This window comes from Oryctolagus cuniculus, chromosome 10 (genome assembly GCF_051225735.1).
Source record: "Oryctolagus cuniculus isolate XC-2025 breed Fujian yellow rabbit chromosome 10, ASM5122573v1, whole genome shotgun sequence".
Classification (NCBI taxonomy): Eukaryota; Metazoa; Chordata; class Mammalia; order Lagomorpha; family Leporidae; genus Oryctolagus; species Oryctolagus cuniculus.
The window spans coordinates 9,056,742-9,076,677 of NC_142876.1; the positions used below are offsets into that span (position 1 = coordinate 9,056,742).

A 19,936-nucleotide genomic window follows, 5' to 3' on the forward strand; every position below is an offset into this window, starting at 1 on the left:
CCCAGAGGAAGAAAGCGCTCTCAGCCTTGGAATAGACTTCCTCTTCTACCAGGAAGGCCATCCTCAACCATCTGGATTTCAAGTCTTACCAGATGAATCCCTATGTTTTTCTTTAAGAATTCACTTGTGGGGGCCGGTGCCGTGGCTCACTTGGTTAATCCTCTGCCCGTGGCGCCGGCATCCCATATGGGCACCGGGTTCTAGTCCAGGCTGCCCTTCTTCCAGTCCAGCTCTCTGCTGTGGCCCGGATGGGCAGTGGAGGATGGGCCAAGTGCTTGGGCCCTGCACCCACATGGGAGACCAGGAGGAAGTACCTGGCTCTTGGCTTCGCATTGGCACAGTGCCGGCTGTAGCAGCCATTTGGAGAGTGAACCAATGCAGGGAAGACCTTTCTCTCTGTCTCTCTCTCTCACTGTTTGTAACTCTACCTGTCAAATAAAAAAAAACAAAGAATTCATCTGTGAAGCCTTACACGTTCCTCCCAGCATCCTGCCCAGCCAGAGATGGGGCCATGCCACTGTGCTGTCTCTGCACTTTCTATGTACCTCTTCACCTCCATCTCTTTACTTTTGCGTTTCCCCCATGAAATTACACCAAGTTTGAGAAGAGGAAGCCTATTTACCTTTGTGTCTTTTGAAACTTGAAAATGCCAGGCACACAGCAGGCACTCAATAAATATTAATGAATAAAACTATTAAAAATGCATGCAGCAGCTCACTCGTGTGTGTACAAATAGAACAGAATGTAGAGAGATGTACAGCTATCTCAGATCTTTTCTTGCACATCTTTGATCATCAATAATTATCTGTTAAATCAAAGTAATTTAATTATATGACCTGGCCCTAACTAATGGGGAAATGACAATAATTTAAAAATAAAAATTTGATAAGAATATGCAGGTAAATATGACTTTCAAATAAATGCAGTACACACAAATGTGAGAATGAAGAAATGATTATTTTTGGCTTTATTATTATGCACTGACCCCAACACATGTGATGATTTAAAATATTGCTTTTTAATACAATCTAGACAGATGTGGATTTAGTAAGAAGAGGAGGAAATAAGATCTGTTCTGTGCTGTGAAAGTGTTGGTAGGCAATTCTCTGTGCTTCTCTTGAATTTCTGCATGTTTTGTGAGCAAAAACACTGGCCTTTGTTCTGGGCTATCTTTTTAAGAATATTTGTGGGAAGGAGAAAGGGAGAGGAAGGGAGGAAGGAAGGAAACATCATCATGTCTTGGAATTGTATCTACAGATCACATTGAATTTGTTAAAAATGAGTTATAAATTAAAATAAAATAATTTTTAAAAATTTGTGAAAATGTAGGACTGAAGTGTGTAGATAACATCCCCCTCTGGAGCAAAGGGCGCTCTACTTCTTTCAGCCCAGAACAACGGTGTCTCCCTCTGCGGCAAGGACAGGATGGATTTTTTCCATTCTAAAATACTGGGCTTCCCGGAACTTGAGAGTCCTCTTGTGTAGCACAGCCTACTTCATTTGCAGGTGCCAACTGACTCTCTTTGCACTGGCCTATGGGAATTGGGACTCAGGAAACCATCACAAATGTTGATATTCTAGTTAGTGCTGTTGCTATGAGTAATAAGCTTTCCATTGCCTCTGACTCAGGAATCTCATATCTTCTACTAATTAGCATCCTTGAAATTGCTAACTTGCAAGGAGAGTAAAATCTTAGGCCCTTCACAATACTTGATGATGTTAATAAATAGTGATACTTAGTGGTTCCCATTATAAGAACAGTGCTTTCATAGTTCTGTTGAATTTTACATTTACTCATTATTTAGACAGGTTTTACTAAGTTTCAGTGAAATCCTTTCTTGATCTGAATGCACATCATGCCTCAGTGAGATAATTTACATCCTAGCGGACCAGTTGAATGGTTTCATAGTGAGAGCTGAATAATTCCACGACATGAGAAACAATGAGTGTAGACAACGTTGGTTCATTGGGGTAAAGAAAATTAGGTAAGTGGTCCTCTTACTAATTAAATTCACAGGATTTGAATAGACTATTAATCATAATTAATTTCAGTAAAGTCAGTTCAGTCATCTGAAAAGAGTTGTTTCACATTGTTTCTTACGTGACATACACATTTTTGTTTCTGCTATTGTCTTATTGGAGGGAATCTCTTCTTTAGAAGACTTTTTAAAATAGCAGCATGCTGTCAACATAAAGATGAAATGAAAACAAATCAGAGAACTCATTTGATTTTCTCAAGGAAGAAAGAAACATTTATTTTAGAAGAAACACAAAGCAGAGAAAATGGATGATTCCTGCGGTTTTAGAATCAAGCTTTGATCCTGTTAGACCCATTGTTGAAACGAGGGAAGCATGTTTTAATTCTGAATAAGGAAAATTATTCTCAAAGATTTGCTGTCCCTTAAAATTACTCTAAGAGACTATTGCTATTCCACAATAGGGTACTTTTAAAGATGGAAAATAAAGAGATTATATGGTAAATAGTCTACAAGCTGTGATGGTTAACATTCAGAGGATGATTCACTGTGAACATATCTCTTATCAGAGTTCCTTTGTTAAAATGATTCTTTTTGTCCCCTGTAACAGTTAAACTGAACAGAAAAGATGCAGATTTGTGTGTTCTAAAGTATCCTGTTACTGACTGTTAGAATGTGTGATGGGAAGTAGAGAAATGTGGCCTCCTAGGGAGAGTGATGCAGAGGGTTTGAACTGCAGCTGGAGAAGTAGATATGCTTGTGCTATTGACACCTTTCAATCATTAACTTACCTCATGATGCTAGACCATTTTAAGCACCACACATGACGTTCATGGCATGCTTGGCATATGATTCTTTTTTTTTTTTTTGACAGGCAGATTTAGACAGTGAGAGAGAGACAGAGAAAAAGGTCTTCCTTTCCGTTGGTTCACCCCCCAAGTGGCTGCTACGGCCAGCATGCTGAGGCCGGTGCGCTGCGCTGATCCGAAGCCAGGAGCCAGGTACTTTCTCCTGGTCTCCCATGCAGATGCAGGGCCCAAGGACTTGGGTCATCCTCCACTGCACTCCCGGGCCACAGCAGAGAGCTGGACTGGAAGAGGAGCAACCAGGACAGAATCCGGAGCCCCAGCCGGGATTAGAACCCAGGGTGCTGGCGCCACAGGTGGAGGATTAGCCAAGTGAGCTGTGGCGCTGGCCTTGGCATATGATTCTATTGACAAAAATGTGGTAATATAGTAACTAGTCAATGATTATGGTCTTCTCATATTCAGAAACTTTTGAATGGTTTGATTTTTTGGTTTAATAATGATATGTTTGTTGATGTTTACATATTGCATTTGCATGTTTAAACTTACAATACAAATTAATACTAATTTAAATTTCTGAATGGAAATATATGACATAAAAACTGAATTTAAAGTTAAACATCTTTCCTACTCTTCAATCTTTGTGTTAATTCATGTACCCTATGGAGATAATCCCATGCATGGATTATTAACTCTTGCTTGAGTGCACTGACATGTGTATTATTGGGAAAAACTCCTTAATGAGTTGCAAAATTATGCATGGTATCTGCCTTTTGCTTCCTACTGACAATTCCTACTTTCAAAAGATTAATAAAGTCTGCATATATGAAAACCTATAACAGAAACATCAAAGCACAGTGATTTTTATTCATTCAGGTAGTTTTGATTGGGAATATTAGCATAGAAATTACTGTAGGAAACTAGTTGATTGCTAAGATCATGGCTTGGCCATTATACACAATAGACAGACATAGGAACAACTCGAATGTCCATCAACAGATGACTAGATGAAGAGAATGTGAACATACTGCATCTACACACAGTGGAATATTATTCAACTTTATAAAGGGTGGAAATCCTGCCATTTGCTACAATGTGGATGAATCTTGAGGACATCAGACCAAGTGAAATAAGCCAGGAATATATGGACATAAACTGTATGATTCCACTTCCAAGAGGTTGCTAAGATCATCAAACTCACAGAAACAGAGAGTACTATGGTGCTTGCCCAGAGCTGTAGGTGGGGTAACATGGGAATTGCATTTAGCAAGTTTACAGTTTTTGTTTTACAATATAAGATCTAGAGATCTGTTGTACAGCATTGTACCTATACATAACACTTTGTTGTGCACCTCAAAGTTTGTTAGGATGATCATAGGAAGCATTCCTGGAATAACAAGAAAAGACTATTGCCTGAAGTCCCATTACATCTCTGTGATTGTGTGTGCTGGAATGAAATTGGAGCTTGCTTGATGGACAGTGAAGCATTTTAGGTTTGAAAATGACACTGATGAAATATTTTAGCCTATATTTTTTTCTTGAGTGTATGTGATAAGAGAAAAATTCTGAGGTGTCCTAAATTAATTACACCAGTAGGAGGATGGAAGGGAGGAGAAACAGGTGAAGCCAGCCAGTGAATAAGCTATAGGCCAGAAGGAACGAGAGCAACTTCACATTTGTTGAAGTGCATTTAAGCCCTAACTCAAATCCTTTCCTTACCAGCTAGGTGCCACCACCATCTTACAACCCCAATCAATGCAAAAACGACAGACACGAGGGTACTTCAATAACTGTGGAAAAAAGAATTAAAAATATTTGCTTATTTAAGTGCAAAAGATCTTGAAATCCATGCATGTTTCATAATATACATATTCATAATATATATTTTCCATGAAATTTTTGAAGGCCCCTCATATTTTTTCCTTACCACAAACTGTGGGGTATTTCTTGTGCCTCCTTAACCCAAAGCTTTCCCAACTCAGAATCACCCCATTCCTCTTATCTACAGACAATGTATATTCAGTGTAAACAATTACACCTCCCTTTGCCAAATTTTCATTATGAAAAGGCTTAGCTCACATCCAGCAGACTTTTCTTGCTGCTTAGCCTTGCTGCTGGGGACTGCAGGAACTTGTACTAGGTGTACTAGGACTGGTCCTTTCTTTCCAGCTACCATCTGTATCAGCTCAATACATGTTCACTTCAGCACCAACTCTCTCTCTCTGTCTCTCTGCTTTGGTTTATTATATACATCCTGTTCATACATTGAGAGAAATACATGCTAAAATAGATAAATATTACACTAAAATTAAGATAATGCATTGATTAGATTTATTGATATTGCTTACAAGTAATTCATTGAAGACAGTAAGAGTAAAAAAGACTTTACTCTTGGGGACATGATGCTGCCTAATACTTTTCTGTACTTGTGAGAGTAGTCCTTGCTTCTAGAGAAAAGGAAGACACTCTCTGCAGAGACCAATGACAACAGCAAAAACGAAAACTTCCATATATGTGGGTGAGACTTTGGTTGTCCTTCTTGTCAGTATGTATGACATGTATGACGTTGCTGTTACTGTCTCAATAGCCTGTAAGGGCCGGAGGGGAATTATCCCCCAGGTTCTGCTGGTGACAACTGGAGGCTGCTGCAAATACTTGTGCTTATCATGCAGATGCCCAGGTCACGACTCACTCTTTTCACTGTTTCCTTAGGAGGCAACCAGGGGCCATTTAACACTCTAGCCTGTAAGTGGCTCCAGCTTTTCCTTGGTGACTGTCAGCACCACCAGTGTCACAGGAGGGTTTATATGCTGATGGTCTTTTGATCTGTGAACCAGGCAAGGCTATAGTCATCAGTTCTTCAGTGATTATCCTAGATAACTTGCCAGGGCCTGAATCAATCACTTCAAAGACCTCAGGAGTATCTCTGAGAACTTCCTGGTGAAGAAAACCTGCCAGTGGGTAGCAGCTTTGACCCTGTCCTGGATTCCCAGCCTGGCTTCCTGAGGGCCTGTCCATGGTGCTGACATTTCTTCTGTCATGTGACTACTGGGATGCTGATCGGAACTCAACTATCAGAAGATTGATCTGGACTAAACTGTTTCCCTCCCCAAAATTCACATGTTGAATTCCAAGCCCCTGTTGACTTTATTTGGAGGTAATTAAAGTTCGGCGAGGTCATAAAGGTGAGTCCTAATCCTGTGAGACTGGTGAGTTTATAGGAAGGAAGGTGTAGGCAAAGGGTCTCTCTTCCTCTCCACCTACAGAGACAGGGGAAAGGACTGTGAGGACCCAGAGAAAAGGCATCTGCTCTGCAAGCCAGGAAGAGAGCCCTCACCAGAACACAGCCACGTTAGCAGCAGCCTGATCTTGGGCTTCCAGCCTTCAGACTATGAGAAAATCAATGTATGCTGTTTGAGCCATGTAGCCTGCGGTATTTTGTTATGACAGCCTGAGCAGCCCAAAGCAAGGGCTGACTTTGGTAAATACTTCAGTTATTGACTTTATGGCCAAAGATCCTTAGGGATTATTCTTATCACTTTTTTTTAATTAAGAAGAGAGATGGATTTTTTTCATAGAGTAATGGCAGGATACATCTGAACAGATCAACTGCACTGGCCAGCATATGAACTGTTCAAGTAAAACATAACATGTATGGAACAGCTCCTCCAGTTGCATAAGGTATTTCACAAGAAAGTAGAAAGAAACAGATTAGTTGGGGTCTAAAAGAAGTAATACTTACTATGCAAAAACTGTTAGAAGATAGAGTGTTTAAAGTTTAATTCCCCCATCCTTTAGTGTTCGCTGATACTATCATTCTACTGACTATCCAAAGGAACGTGTGAGAATTCTGCTCTTCATATAAAGCGTTAAATGCAGAATGTTTCTTTTTGGGCTTTCCTTCAAGTTGCTACTGATAGATGTTGCTGGCTTTTTAACTGAGACGTCTCTCTTCAGTTCTTGCTAACAGGCTTTGCTTGTAGCCTCCTCCTCTGTCCTGTTAGCCTAGTGTTCACGGTTCCAATGCCAGCAGCTTCAAAACTGACTTCTAAAACAAAGTCCAACATAGAGCACAGGATTTTCACGTACACTGATCTGGGTTTTAACCCTATTTGCCTTTCTTAAAGGGAACTTACTTTAAGTCTTCGGGTTTTGCGTTTTGAAAACAGAGAACATAATGCCTACTGCATGGTTTATAGTAAGTAAAAAGTATTTACAATGGGTAATACATATGGTGTTCTTCACTTAGTACTTACTCTTGAAAATGTTATGCACATATCAGTTGTCTGTATGTGTTGCCTTGGAGGAAGATACTGCAAGAAATAAATCTCTAACCTTTCAAGTCACAGAACAATCTCTACCATGTAAATAAGGCCCTGTAGTTAATTCACTATGTCTTTTCATAGGGATTGTGGTCTACTTGATATGATATGTGTGGTCACAGATTCCATTATGCACCATTCCTATTATCTGGGTTTTTGTGCAAGAGACATGAAAGGGTAGGTTCTATTGACAGAAATATAGGAGCAGCTGCTGTCATTTCAATGCCCATTAGCTCAGGGGAGTTGGAAAGAGGCCTGGCAATGCCATAGACCTTTTGCGTGTGAAATTTGATTCTTCAACCAATTAGAAGTAATGGGAGTGGAGAGGGCCTCCACATGAAACTGTTTTAACTTTTTAAAATATTACTAATTGGGAGATTTATCTCTTTGTAATACTGACTTTAAAATGTATATTTTTGGCTCTACTCCTAATCTGTTCTTAAATCATAATGGTTTACTTTTGGGAAGCACAATCATATCCATTGAAACTAGTATTTTCCATAAATATTAGAGAACTCATGGATAAGCTTACAACACAAGGTTATTTCTCCTATAAATGTATTTAATCAATGAAATAGAAAATAAAACCCAAATAATCAATTTTATGCAAATATTAAAAACTTCAAATTACATATAAATGTCTCTCTGATCTATTCACTCATATACATACCATCCATTTACCTGATTGAAGCTTGTGAAATTGCACTTTGTGGATCACAATTGTAAAATGTCAAAAGTGTCATAGGGTTCAACATAAAATACATACACATATATAAAGGATAAAGAAAATGCAGTTGTTATGAGGACTGTCACTTGCCACTTCATTTGCTTTATTTAATAATTTATTTCTGCAGCTCTATCCTTATGTCAAAGCACAGCCTGAGCATAAATAAATATTTGCAGCACTAATCACATTAACATCACAGGTGTGTCAAGCTCTATTCATAGCCCCATTAATTGCCTCAGTGCGGGTTTCAGTACATTCCTCTATCATATTTTATTGCTTTGTTCTTAATTTTTTGTCTGATGAGTTTAAATAAAACAAGAAACATAAATGTGTCACGACAAGCGAGCCAGTGTCACACAAAGGTGAGGAAAGGCGCTAATCTCTCTTTGTCCCACCTTCCGCAATCTCACCCCAAAGGCATATCTGCTCCATTTGCACTTTCCCCTTGGAGCATCGTGTCTGGCTTGCTGATGTCTGGCTGCCTGCCTCCCTGCTTTCTTCCTTGTGCTGTGTTCTTCCAGCTTTGCCTTGCTTTTCCCAGGTGTGTTCACTCCGAGGCTCTCTGATCAGTGCACCTAAGCTGTGCTTGCATGAAAGGGATCAGAGGGAGCTGCCTCATTTCCCCTTTCATCCTTATGGGTACCAGATTTGACTACATGAAATCAGAAAAAATGCCAGAGATGAGGGATTACCTCCCTGCCCCTACAATTGACTTTGTTCTCCTATCTGGTCACTCTAACCCTGCTCCTTGCATGCTGCCCAAAAAGGGTGTGCCCCATAGAACATTTGTTCTCCCTGTACCCTCCCCCTCTATTCAAGGCCAACAGGACACATCTATTATTGTACCACAGGTCAGGAACATCTGGTCTACCTACCTCTTTCACTCCTCTTGCCACTTGGCTTTTGTTTATGACTACTGATCTCTGTATTTCCTCCCTACTTTTCTATTTTCATTGATTTTCTCAAGTTCTCCAAACTCGATTTCCTAGGCTTTTCTTTACTTTCTCCTTGTGCCTCTTTCCTACCCCTCCTCTGACTGCCAGAGTCTTGCCCAACATTGGTCACTCCAAAGTGACCAAAGTAGTAATATATATATATATATATATGTTACTTTTAGACACACAATATTTTCACATGTGAGGGATGTTCCAAACAGCTCATGGAAAGTAAGTATTATGAATAAACAACGGGGCCAGCGCTGTGGTACAGTGGGTTAATGCCCTGGCCCAAAGCACCGGCATCCCATATGGGCGCCAGTTTGAGACTCAGCTGCTCCACTTTCTATCCAGCTCTCTGCTATGGCCTGGGAAAGCAGTAGAAGATGGCCCAAGCCCTTGGGCCCCTGCATCTGCGTGGGAAACCTGAAAAAAGCTCCTGGCTCCTGGCTTCAGATTGGCTCAGTTCCAGAAGTTGCAGCCAATTGGAGAATGAACCAGAGGTGGAAGACCTCTCTCTCTCTCTCTCTCTCTCTCTCTCTCTGCTTCTCTTCTCTCTGTGTAACTCTGACTTTCAAGTAAATAAATCTTTAAAAAATTTTTTTGCACCAAAATAAATGTACCTAGCCTTTGCACAGCCTTTCGCTGATCATTATATCTTTTTTTAAAGATTTATTTATTTATTTATTTGAAAGAATTACACAGAGAGAGGAGAGGCAGAGAGAAAGACAGAGAGAGAGACAGAGAGAGACAGAGAGGTCTTCCGTCCGATGGTTCACTCCCCAGATGGCCACAACAGCCGGAGCTGTGCCAATCCGAAGCCAGGAGCCAGGAGCTTCTTCCTGGTTTCCCATGCGGGTGCAGGGGCCCAAGGACTTGGGCCATCCTCTACTGCTTTCCCAGGCCCTAGCAGAGAGCTGGATAGGAAGTGGAGCAGCTGGGTCTCAAACTGGCAGCCATATAGGATGACGGCGCTTCAGGCCAGGGCGTTAACCCGCTGCGCCATAGCGCCGGCCCCACTGATCATTATTTCTAACATCCCAGCTACCTTTTCAGTTCCAGAAGATAACTTCACTTAATTACCTGTATGTTTTCCCCTTACTATGGCCCCTCTGTATTGCCAACTGAAATGACAGTTGATAGGAACAATCATGAACTATGAAACTCCCTGAGTCTTGTAACGTCTCTCAGGCTTCAGGTTCCTCATCTGTAAAATCATGTAGTGCCCATGGTACAGGAACAAGACTTGAAGTCACGTAGCCTTGATGTAGATGCTGCACTTGGCACTGTCTGCTGTGTAAGATGATGCTACCTTATCCTATCAATCTAGTGAAATGCATGCCTCTGTGTCATCTCTGTATCTTGCAATTTTGTTCTTTATGTGTCAATGCAAGAACAAGAATGTAGGACACCATGATGACCTAGTAAGTAGGGCTTACTCATTCTGGTGCTTCACACTGGATAGTGTTGGTCATCAATCTTGCAGGCCCTATAGGATGGATGCTGGCTAGGAGCTGTTCATCCAAGGACAGCTGGATTTTGCCTTAGGACCCTGGAGAGCTGACAGTAGTCTGCTGTCAGTGTCTCAGTCATCTGGGTGTGACGGTTCTTCACATTCAGATGGTAATTTCTTCTTAAGGCAAAATCATACTAAGTGTGGTACTTTTTTTTAAATCACAAAAGCGTCTCTGATGGCAGAGAGATGGCGCAATAGTATCCTGATATTTATTATTAACTGAGGCACAGCTAGTTGTTGGAACACAGTATAGGATGAAAAACTTCTGCAACTGAATTGATTTACCGAGACAAAAACCATGAGGGAAAGTGCATAGCCTTGGAATGACAAACACAGAAACACCTTCAAAGGCTGGGTCTCTCTGACAGCTCTCCTTAAAACTGCATGCTCTGTATCTCATTTTCCTTTAACTCTACTTTATTTTTCTTTACAGGAGTATTATTCTTTAAAATTCTATTAAGTATATTATTGTGCATATTTGTTTGTTGCTTGTATGCTCTTCATGAAATTAGGTAAGAAGTCAAACTTAGTATGCCACATAGGAGATGCCTAAGAAATACTTACTTTATCTTGAGAGATAACATAGTCAAGGGGATTTACATGGTAGTAAGGTATTCTTAGGGAAGTCAGGAGACCTGAAGTTCCTAAAACTTTGCTGTCCAGTCATTGTATTCTTGTGACTCACAAGAAGGGGGAAATGAAGCCGACTGCTTTGAGAAAATGAGACCACGTTGTCTGGGACTGAAGGATGCATAGACTCTTCCAGTGGTTTGCTAAATGTGGATGCCAGGGCTCTATTCCTGGAATTTCTGATTCAGTAGGTCTGGGTGGAACCTAAGGACTTATACTCCTAACAAGTTCCCTGGAGATGCCGATGCTGATCAGTTGGGGACCACACTCTGAGGACTACCAGCTTTTTTTAAGACTGAACAGTTTGTGCTTCAGTCACAATAGCGGTCAGGATCAGGAAACTGCAAATAAAACTGTCACTTCATACTTCTGACAATGAGCAACTGAAATGCAGGGTGCTCATAATACACCCACTAACAGCTCCTGACTCAGTCTGCATAAGGCTTGAAATGAATTCAATATTGATTTTATTTTCTATTTGAATATATGATGGATTTGACTGGCAAGTGTTTATATTTTAGAAATTTGTAAAGGCACAACAACCTATTTGCATGCAGTCCAATTCCTGAATAAGCTTGCCACTTAACCTAATGATGTTCTATAATTCCCAGCCCAGTGGCATGAATTTCTGATTACCCAGCCTGCCTGGTAAAATATTGACCCTTAAGGCTGATGATAATGGACCACAGTGATTGATAAATTGTATTCATATAAGCTGTGATTTTGGGTTACAGAAAATCAAACCAAAATGGATTTTTGGACCTTACAGTTTATTTCTAACCAGGGCAGCCGCTGCAAAATTTATGTTTCTTATCTATTATTTTGCAAGGTTCATGAGTTCTGAAGGAAATAATCCTATTTTCCTGTTTAATACATACAAGGAAGCTCATTAATTACAGTGAGATTAATGCGGCATTTAGCACAGACATTCCAAAGTGCATTTGAATTGAGTATTTGACCTTTTGCATTAATAAAAGTTGGAATGGGCTAAAATTCAACATACAGCATGAATCCAAAATTAGAATTAACAGGATCCTGAGAATTTTTATATTTTATTCAGCTACCTTCTGATAAGAATTTCTAGACAGCAAAGCCATCTAAGAAAACATAAATAAAACTAATTTTCTAAACTGCATGGATACCATTAATGACATAATTTATTTTACTAATTGTAATAAAACAAGTAATTCTCTCTGAGACCCTACTAGGCTAAAGGATTAAAAAGTACTCAGATAAGAAAGGCATTTAATTGGATACAATAAAAATTTCAGTTTAAAACTTGGAAATATGCCCAAGAAACTTTGAAGATAAAGCAAACAATATGATGCGTAACCTATTTTGATCTTTCAATAGTAACTTAAACACACATGTACCCCCTACACAAATGGACATGCAGGCACACACATAATATTATCACACAATAAGAAATATAAATTATTATATCTTTTGCCTTCATAATATGATGAAAAACTTCTTTGAAAAATGCAGATACAATTCAAATTAGTTTTCCTTTTCAAAAAAAGTTATTTGAAAGAGAGAGAGAGAGAGAGAGAGAAGAGGAGAAAGCCCTTCCATCTGCTACTCTCTAAAGGATTGCAAGGTCCAGGGCTGGGCTGGTGCAGGAGCCACCAGCCGGGAATGCAACCCGGTTTCTCAGAACCCAGGCTTCTCACATGGATAGCAGCAATTAATTTACTTAAGCCATCACCGCTGCCTCCGAGGGTCTGCAGTAGCAGGAAGCTAGAGTACGCAGGCATGGGGAGCTGCTGTCTTAACTACCATGTTAAACACATACGGATTATTCATACATTTACACAAAGTTTCAGTTAGACTCCCAAAGCTTTGCTCAAAGTTTCAAAAAATGTGTACCCTATGTTATCCGAAATTTTCAGACATTCTCAGATGCAAACGTACTTTAAAACCATCTTGAAAATGTGGAGCTAGCAGTTGTCCATCCAGCTGGGGTGTCTGCAATGCATACCACAGTTCCTGGGTTCAGGTCGCAGCCCTGCTCCCAACTGCAGCTTATAGCTAATGCGTAGGCTGGGGGCAGCAGGTGATGGCTCAAGTACTCAAGTTGCTGCCACCCACGAAACAGGCCTGGATTGAATTTCTGGATCCAAGCTTTTGCTCTGTGACTGGTGGTTGAGGGCACTGGGGGAGTGAGCCCTGGATGAGAGGCTCTGTCTCCGTCATGCTTTCTCTCTCAAAATGCATAAATAAATAAATGAATAAATAAGTAGATAAAGGTTACGGAAAATGAAAATAAAAGGTAAGTTTCTTTTGTTGGAAAGATTTTTGAAATCTATACATACAGGGTTTTCAAAAATTTCATGGATAATGTGTATTATAAAAAAAATTTCATAATTTCAGAATTTTTTGCACCAAAAGAAGCTCATTTTTTTTGACAGGCAGAGTTAGAGAGAGAGAGAGACAGAGACAGAGAAAGGTCTTCCTTTGCTGTTGGTTCACCCCCCAAATGGCTGCTACGGGTGGCGCGCTGCGCCAATCCGAAACCAGGAGCCAGGTGCTTCCTCCTGGTCTCCCATGCAGGTGCAGGGGCCCAAGGACCTGGGCTATCCTCCACTGCCCTCCCGGGCTACAGCAGAGAACTGGACTGGAAGAGGAGCAACCGAGGCCAGCGCCGCGGCTCACTAGGCTAATCCTCCGCCTAGAAGCGCCGGCACACCGGATTCTGTCCCGGTTGCCCCTCTTCCAGGCCAGCTCTCTGCTGTGGCCCGGGAGTGCAGTGGAGGATGGCCCAGGTGCTTGGGCCCTGCACCCCATGGGAGACCAGGAAAAGCACCTGGCTCCTGGCTCCTGCCATCGGATCAGCGCGGTGTGCCGGCCCCAGCGCGACAGCCGCGGCGGCCATTGGAGGGTGAACCAGCGGCAAAAGAAGACCTTTCTAGACCTTTCTCTCTGTCTCTCTCTCTCACTGTCCACTCTGCCTGTCAAAAAAAAAAAAAAAAAAAAAAAAAAAAAAAGAGGAGCAACTGGGACAGAATCTGGCGCCCCAACCAGGACTAGGACCCGGTGTGCCGGCGCCGCAGGTGGAGGATTAGCCTTGTGAGCCGCGGTACTGGCCCAAAAGAAGCCCATTTTTAAAACTGCATTTTTCCATGGTCTTTTTTGAGGCACTTTCATATATATTTTATATCAGATCAGGGTATGTTTGGGAAAAGATCTGGAATACTAAGGCTTATTTGCTTTTCTGTTTTGTTTCCCCACACATGCACAAGAGGCCTCTTACCAGTGTAATGGTTTTACGGAATACGGAATACTGAATGAAGAATACTGAACTGTAGAAACAGGTTCAATAAAATTATGGCTATACTTATTTTGCATGTGGCTATGCATATGTTAAAAGGACCACATCTATTTTATTTTGCATGGATTATTTCATCAATATTCTTATCTCCTGCATCATTACTTCTCATTATTCACTTGTTCCATGAACCTCGCAACGACCTTCATACCCTTGTCTTCCCATCTTCACCCTCCATAAAAGGCTATAAAGGGGAAATAAAACCACCTGTATAAGTGCTCGTGAACTTTCACCCTCTGAGATGAAAATACTATCTTCACGATGAGTTTAATGTCTCAGCAGTCTGTATGCCCTGTTAGATTATAAACTCCAGGAGCAGGAACTGTGTCTCTTTATGTGCGGTGCAGTTCCTGGCTTATTGATGGCACTTAATCATAATAGCTGTTAAGTGAGTGGGTTTCAAACCTCTCCTTCAGAAGACTGTGAAATTATGTGAAATACAGCTTGCTCCCAAGCGCTGTCCTTGCTTCCACAGTACAAGGACTCCATCTTCCTTTCTGAACAGAAATTTATTTTCATCCTTCCCCTGTTGCTAAACTCCTCCATTCTTTATTTTTATTGAGCCCTGAAGATACTTCCTTTGGCAGATACTTCTACCAAAGTCAAAGTCGGAGAAAATTCAAACTCACACACAGCACTGGAAGCCAATGGCAGTTTGTGCCAAAATCGGAGACCACGGAGCAAGCAGGCTTGCAAATACAAAGAAAAGGGTGGTTTAAGATTTTCTGGGGAGTTTTACAAAGTAGTTGGGTAGGGGTTGAACTGGTTTGGTACTGAATCTCAGTCTGTGTGGCGTAATCCCAGTCATAATCTGAAAACAGAAATAACGGCAACAAAAAAAAAACTCTGATCTCACAGTGTGCAGGTCAGCAAGCAAAATCACAGATTGAGTCTATGTTGCCAACAGACTTAGAAAGACAAAATAAGGAGAGCTTGTACAGTGTGTAACACTTTAGCTTGTACGGTGTGTAACACTTTTCAGTATTTCTTTTGAAATTCTATTTTTAATTAGAATTAAAAGGACAGTAATAACTGACGATTGTATGTCTACATATTTTTTATTTTCATGGATTATGAAAGTTCCTTCTCAATACCTAAGTAGATTGAGGATTTGAACATTTGTCAATACAACTGAAAGGAAATTGTCTAAACCACAACAGCATACAATCTACCTCATCTATCTGAGCAACTGACCTGCTTAGAAATCTAAGCCGCTTTGGGGTAATTTATTAGGAAATTAAAAGTCTTACTCGTTCATAGTCTCTAAGAAAACAACTTCTCCGTGAGACTAGTCAAGTTCCATGAAACTGAACCTTCCTCCACAAAGTGAAAACAACAAATACAGTCTCCTGTAGACAAGCAACTTGAAAAATTGTGATCAGAGAAAACCAGGCTTCTTCCTGACATTTCTAGATTGAATTACCTCTGGTTCTGTTTGAATGGATGATTTTGTTTCATGAATAAACTCACATGAAGTGGAGAACGAGGCAGATCTGTGGAGAATTAAAAAAATACCTTTTGGAGTCTTCCCTCTGTTCTGTCTGCATTGCACCCCTTCTGCAGAGTAGATCACAGTCATTTTGTCTCTAACTTTTGGTTTCTCACTGAATCCTTCCTTTGGAATTTTCTTCATCAGGAAATCAAGAGTAACAGACTCTGTCATATTCTGAGTCATATTTTCCTGCCTGGTGCCTTTTTATCTAGTTTTCTTGTGTTTGATATATTATTCTCATCTGCAGGTAGTTTTACATTGTATTCATGGGGAATTTTCTCAATGCTGAATAAAATACCTATTTAATTATCAGAAAATGGTCATCAGATGTCTAAAATATTTCTAGCATTATGGTAATAACAAAGGAGCATTTCATAAAATCATGACCATGGATTACCAAATATACATGGAAACTTCTAGAAATGTTAATTCAACAATATACTTTAAATTGGACAAATTGTTAATGATATAGTAAAATACTGCTGGGAAATAAAAAAGAATGATATGTAATCAGATAAATTAGCACAAAAATATTAAACATCACATAATAAAACCAAGCAGACTCTTAAACATTGACCTTTAATCTTTTGATCTTATATTTCTTTGACAGCCACTAATTATCCCATATTCATCGATGTTACTAATAATAAAGCAAAGCAGATTGCTTTATTTTTGTTTAAAGAATTTTTATTAAAGCAAGATTTTATAGTCTAAATTATATTTCCTTGCTCAGTTATCAATTCTGTTCTTTAAAACACAACTGACATTCTGAGCTATTCCACAGTGAATAATTACAAAATTAAAGAAATGAAGGCTTTAAATTTTTGTACTTTGCTCAAAATTCTTTTTTCTAAGATCTATAAAACATTAACTTGTTTTTATATTTTACTGTTTTTGTTGTTTTAAAATCAACAAGTAATATAGGACTAGCATTAAGCTTATTAGACCTGAAGTTTGCTTGATACCTAAGATTCAAAGTTTCCTTTCCTTTTAAAATTTATTTTATATTTTGCAGCTTTTTCCACCATATTTAAGTTTTTCGATGTTTAGATACTTTTCTTTGGTGAAGCACGAGCATCTTTTCATGGTTCCCAATTGGTTCTAAGCAGTTGGGACATCGGTGGCACCGTTCACTGCTTCTGGGCAGCCTCTTTAGGTTGGTAGGCTTGTAGCACAGCTACAGCTTCATCAACTGTGGAATGCACAGACTCTGGAGACTCAAGCATGTGAAGAAGTTCTGAGTCATCAGTATCCAGCAACGTGCCAGGGATTCTGCCAGCAACACTATGGTGCATGGTTTGAATAAGAGGAACCAAACATTCACCCACCATTTGCTTTGGGGCAGATACCAGCATGGAAGCAGACAAAGGTTCCTGACTCTGTCCATCAACAGCAGGCTGTTGCGTGGTAACTTACGGCTGTGCATTAAGATGCTGTTGAGGACTGTGAACTCCTGCAGCATGCTTGTATGGTGGAGCAGTGTGGGCAGCAGCAGCTGCAGGATGTGGGCCCACTGTCTGCATTGATGTCTTAGCAGCATACTGTTGGATCTTGACTTGTGGAACCTGTGAGGAAGCCGGTGGCATATACTAAGTGGTGGCCTAGGAGAGGCTGGGTGGATAGCAGTGGGCACACTTTGGAATGGATGAGGTCTGTCACACCAAGAAGTCCAGCAAGAACTTGGTCTTAGTTGAGCAGTTTGGCTACGAGGATTGTGTGCAGCATGGTTCTGAGGCTGCGGGATAGCTGCCATGAAGTGACCTCAAGGAGGCGCTGGCTTGTTAGGGTTTATCACAGGGCTGGGTACAGCTCCTACTCTTGCCATTCTCTGCATGTAATGGTTAGAGAGGTGAGCCTGGCGCTCTACTTTGCACTGAGCTAACGCTACATATAAGGGCTTGGTGGCCCAAATTCTACTGTTCATTTCTGTAACTGCTTTAGTGGCTTCTGGGGAGGAGAAACACAGAAAACCAACCTCTTTGATCTAACCACCCTCCATCATAACCTTTGCACTAGTGATTGTACGAAATGGAGAAAACTCTAGAGATGTCCATCGCCAATGCCATCATCAAGACTTTTCACATAAAGGTTAACACATGGTATCTGGCGATCATATCTTGCTTCATCTGTTAACATCTGCAGGTAAAGTCCATCTGGCATTGACTTTTTTCTGAACGTGACCAATGTAAATTTGCTTTCCATTGAGCTCCTTTCCATCCATCACATCCTCAGATTTCTATGCATCTTCCTACCTTTCAAGGACTGTGTCTTAAATAAATTCTTACTTTCTGGGCTTAAACATTTTTATAGAAAAATATTCCATTTAAAATTTTTGTTTCAATAAAGCAGACATAATCATTTTTAGAAATTTGCAGTGAGTCTTATTTGGGTAAGTACTTATTGTTGTGGGTGCTCTTAACAGGGAGGAGAGGACACAGTGCCTACTGTTATGGAGCTGTGATCCGCTGTAGATGTAGAAAACTGCACAACTAAACATAGATTCATATAAAGCATGATGTGTCTTGTGACGGGGGAGTTCCAGATGATATGAGAGCACCCTTGGCCAGGTCCGGCCATGGTGCAGGTACAAGGAAGAGGAGAATAGTGTATTATAAAGGATTCCCAGAGAAAGGTTCTAAAAAGAGACCAGAAGTTTGAGTTTTCCTTGCTTTCTTCCCCAGTGTTATTTAAATCATGTATTTAGCTATAACGTGTAACTATAATATTATAGCTAAAAAGATATCCCGATTATTTTTTAGCTGGGGTGGATAAAAAAGGCTGTGTCAAGGTGCAGAGGCAATAAAGAACACATAGGATGTTTTAATGCGAGTAAGCGAATAATGATTCAGCAATGAAGAGATCAGGACGACTGTGGCTGGCACCCGGGGAGGAGGTGGGTGTGTGAGAAGATTGGCCAGCTTGGGGTAGAAAGACAACGGAGCACAAAGTTTTAAGGGCCTCAGGAGTCCCAGAAAGCAGCTTAGACTTTCACACAAGTGCCACAGTGAATCATTAATGGGTTTTAAACTGGAGGTGTAGCAGTCATTCTTTCTTTTTTTTTTAAACTTGAAAGACTGAGAGATAGAGAAAAACAGAGAGACAAAGCATCTGCTGGTTCACCCCTCAAATGCCTATAAAAGCTGGGGCTGGGCCAGGCCAAAGCCAGCGGCCAGGAACTCAATTCATATCTGCCACATGAGTGACAGGGACCCAAGTCGTTGAGCCATCACCTCCCAAGGTGTGCATTAGCAGGAAGCTGGATTCAGGAGCAGAGCTAGCATGCAAACCCAGGCATTTTGTTCTAGGGTGTGGGCACCCTAACTGGCAGCCTAACCATTGTGTCAAATCCTCAGGTCCTGACAGTCAATTTTATTAAACTTGCACTTGCTGCAACAAATAACATGAATCCATAGCAAGTCATAGACAGGAGACCTGGAATTAGGAAAAACAGTTATGTGACTGGGTAAAACTGTATTAAATTAATTTCTGTTGTTTTGCAAAAGGAAAACAAAATAGGAAGCAGCATAACTTTGACTGATTATCTCAATAAGCTACAGACAAACTGAAGGGGATACCATAGAGACATTATACATGATATTGTATAAGAACACTAGTTATGTGGGAAAAGGCCCAGGACAAATTGCTAAGGCAAGGCTAACTGGAAAATAGTAATGAAGGCATGACTTGACTGACTTAGAAAATCAGACTAAAGAAAAAGACTGGACTTATGCTTAAAGCAAAATGCCAACACATTTTTCTCTGGAAGATGTATTTAAAATTAAATTAAAATTTCTCATTTTATACTTGGTTCTCTTTTCTCTTTCCAAATTTTTTTCAATAGCCATACATATTTTAATGAAGTATATCTGATTTAAATAGTAAATTGTTTAAATAAATATTCTTAGAGAATTTATAATATTCAAATTATGCAGTCCAAAATGTGTACCAGATATAGTTTATTACCTAGCACCTAATATCTTTCCCCAAAACATGAGTAATTTCTGAAGCATTAATGGTTTCTGAAAAGAGAAACTAAGTAGAAGCAAAATAAATGTAGAATAATGTAGCCTTTTTGCTATAAACAATTTGAAAATATAATGGAGAACAGGAGAAGCTAACTGAAATAAAAAAATTTTAAAAAATTCTATTCAGTGAGAGGCAATTTGGAAAGTAAGGTATCTAAAGGAATATTTTAAAATACTGT

The 19,936-nt window shown here is 40.1% G+C and overlaps 1 protein-coding gene and 1 pseudogene across 1 annotated transcript in view; both read right to left on the reverse strand.

The window, feature by feature from the left end:
• Positions 1–19,936, reverse strand: part of DOK6 (docking protein 6) — a 514,846-nt gene that overhangs the window by 26,758 nt on the left and 468,152 nt on the right. The gene's annotated exons all lie outside the window — the stretch shown is intronic.
• LOC149123680 (polyadenylate-binding protein 1 pseudogene) overlaps positions 16,685–19,936 on the reverse strand; it is a 36,677-nt pseudogene continuing 33,425 nt past the window's right edge.